The sequence below is a fragment of the Rhododendron vialii genome, chromosome 13a (assembly GCF_030253575.1).
Source record: "Rhododendron vialii isolate Sample 1 chromosome 13a, ASM3025357v1".
NCBI lineage: Eukaryota > Viridiplantae > Streptophyta > Magnoliopsida > Ericales > Ericaceae > Rhododendron > Rhododendron vialii.
In genome coordinates, this window is record NC_080569.1 from 9,368,880 (window position 1) to 9,372,454 (window position 3,575).

Here is a 3,575-nt window from a genome sequence, read left to right on the forward strand (position 1 = left end):
ACTTTACCATAGCACCCATATGGATCACAGCGATTGTTTGTCAAATGCGCAATTCTTTGTGTAAGACATCTACCAGTCTAAGGACATTGTAGTAAACAAAGGCTATATACCAGAACTCGCTTTTACCAACAACAAAAAAAATGCGACGATTTTCCGGTTCTCCAACACAATTCAAGCAAAAATCAAAATCTCAAAACATTCCTCTCTATATACTCCATCAAAAAAAGTTTTGGTTGTTAGCTTTGAGATATATTTTTGAGATAAGATAAAAAGGTTTTGTAGGTTTGCATATTTTTTTCATTTGTAGTGAATTTTTAAACATTTTAACAAGCTCTTTTACTTTTTGAATAGAAGTACACCATATACATCCAAAAAGTAAAAAATAGATTAAAAAAGATTTGATAAAAAATCACTAAAGACAAAAAAAAAAAAACACACAAATGAAGAAACTGTCAAAAATAAGAAAATATTTCTTAGAGGAGAACCAAACAAAGGCTGTCTTTTTCATGAATATACTTTGGCAGGCAATATTGTGCCTCTTCAAAACAATCTACCGAAGGCCCTCTTCAAGAATATGAATAACAGAGCTATTTCTAAAATACCGAACATATCCAAGTATCCAATGAAGCCTTCAATGACAACTCATATTGCAAAAAAAAAGCTAAAAATCCCCACTTCAAGTTGCACTTTCGATTTATGACAGTTCATATTGCCAAAATACAACATAAAAAACTGCAAGCAGAATGATTGTTCAATGAGAAGGGATACAAAATGTGGCAAATCAGGGAAAATAAGATAAAAGATGAGCATAAGGTTTTCAAACCATTGGGGAAGTTGCAATAAAATAAAAAAATTAGTATATATTTAGAATGCGGGTTAAATATCTACTTCCCCCTCCAATTATTCCAATTTTAGTTACTTTCCCCTCCAACTACCAATTGAAGCTACTTTCCCCTCCAACTTTCAAAACGTCAGCCACTCCATCCAATCCTTACTTCCCATCCAATTCATGGACGGAAAACAAGCAGCTCTAACCCCCTCATCCAATTGAAGGGATTTATGTCTTTAACCTCCCAATATGCCAATATATATGTATGTATATCCCTTTCCAGTCAAAACCCCCTCATCCTCGTCTGCATCTCAAGTCCCCATTCCAATCCACGAACAGAGACTTTGTTCCTCTCTCTCTCTCTCTCTCTCTCTCTCTCAATCAATACCTTAGGAGTGAGCAAACCATTAAGTGTTAGGCCAACACCACTTGGCCAATTCCTTGGGGTTAACTAGTAGAAAGAACAGTTTAATCTTTGCAACGCAAAAGCCTATTTTGGCTTAATAATTAATTTGCATTTTTTAATTTTTATTCATGAAAATTTTGCATTTGGTAGTTTTGCGTCAATTTTTTATGCATTATTAGCTCAACTCGACAAGAAGAATTTAAAAAGTAAAAAAATTATGAACCAAACTATAATATTTTTTAATAAAGAAAAAATAATAATTCAAAACATTTGTCTATTTTGAAATGCAAATTTTTGTGGCTCAACGTACAAAAAATGCATACACTATACCTCAACAATATTCCATCTATACTACTCGATTTTGACGTGTTAAAAATTCTTAACCAAAATTTAAATCGGGACCCACTAAATAGTTGCAAAACATAGCTGGAGTGTTAGTGTGATTCCCATAGCATTATTTAGCTAAATAAACCAAATGGCTTATTTTTTTGTCCTTATTCAAATTTTTCTCGCATTTGTTAATTTTTCCTCAATTTTTTAGAAATTATTGCTTCATCATGACGAGAGGAATCTAAAAAGTTAAAAATTACGATCGAAACCTAATTCTTTGAATAAAGACAAAAATAAGCCAATAAGCTAATTTTTTCGTCTTTATTCAAAAAAATTGATTTTCGATCATAATTTTTACTTTTTAGATTCCTTTCGTCATAACGAAACAATAATCTCCAAAAAATTGAAGAAAAACTAACAAATACGAAAAAAATTTGAATATGGATAAAAAAAATAAGCCACTTGGCTTATTTAGCCCAACAACCCTTTAATGCCTCTTCCATTTCTCCCTGTGGAAGAGCATCCATTTCATGACGTGGCTTAGGTGAATTGGACATCCGGACACAATGGTGAAATCACGTTTGGGGTTTGAGTTAGAATGTCCAGATTACCCTTCTTTTGGCACTTTTGGGGCACCAAAACCATTCTTGGGGTTAGTGCTATTGGGTTTTCCGTCCATGAATTGGATGGGATGGATGGGAGTTAAGGATTGGATGGAGTGGCTGACGTTTTGAAAGTTGAAGGGAGAAGTAGCTTCAATTGGTAGTTGGAGGGGGAAGTAACTACAATTGGGACGCGGGGGCTCTGCTGCCCACCATGGGCAGCAGCCCCTGCCCACACCTCACACGGCACCGTTTTGGGAAGGAAAGAAAAACCAAACTTTTCGTTTGCTATCCTATAGAGTAGAAACGTGATTATGAGAGCCCTAAAGTTAAATTTTAATTATGTCTCTTTAGAATAATATGATCAGAATAATAAGATCTTCGTGTCAATTCAAACTGATTGAAAATTGAAGCACTTAATTTTTTAATCATATTTTTTAATATATAAACGGTCTAAAAAAATTAAGTACGCTAAGTTTTAATTCGTTTGAACAAATACGAAGATCTTATTATTCTAATCATATTATTCTAAAGTATCATAATTAATTTTGTCTTTAGAGCTCTCATAATTAAGTGAATGCTCTTTATTTAGGATCCTGTAGATCAGAAAAGTGATTATGAGAGCCCTATAGACAAAAATTAATTATATCTCTGTAGAATAATATGATCAGAATAATAAGATTTTCGTATTTGTTCAAACGAATTAAAAATTAGCGCACTTAATTTTTTTAGACCGTTTATATATTAAAAAATATGATTAAAAATTTAAGTGCTCCAATTTTCAATCCGTTTGAATTGACGCGAAGATCTTATTATTCTGATCATATTATTCTAAAGAAACATAATTAAATTTTAATTCTATGACTTTCATAATCACATTTCTGCTTCATAGGATTGCAAACGGAGAGTTTTGTTTTCTATTTCCTTCCCAAAATGCCGCGTGAGGTGTGTGTGAGGTGTGGGCAGGGGCTGCTGCCCATGGTGGGCAGCAGAGCCCCGTGTCCCTAAAATTGGAATAGTTGGAAGGGAAAGTAGATATTTAACACTTTAGAATGCACCAAAAAGTTAGGACCTTTTATTCGGCCTATAAACAGTGTTAATCCGGTTTGGATTTTGAAGGAGATTTTTCAGAGTATTGAGCGGAGAAGCATAAAACCCTAAAACATAACGAGGTAAGAGGGGGGTAGATTTCCATTACCTGTAGATTTGAGCTGTCTTGGTCGACTTTGCTTGTGAGGAGTTGATGCGTGAGTCGGTGGGTGTGGCGAGATAGATATATATATATATATATATATATATATATATATATATATATATATATATATATATATATATATATACAGAGAGAGAGAGAGAGAGCGCTTTGGAGTGTCGAGAAGCGGAGGGAGAGATTAAAGTAAGCAAATGT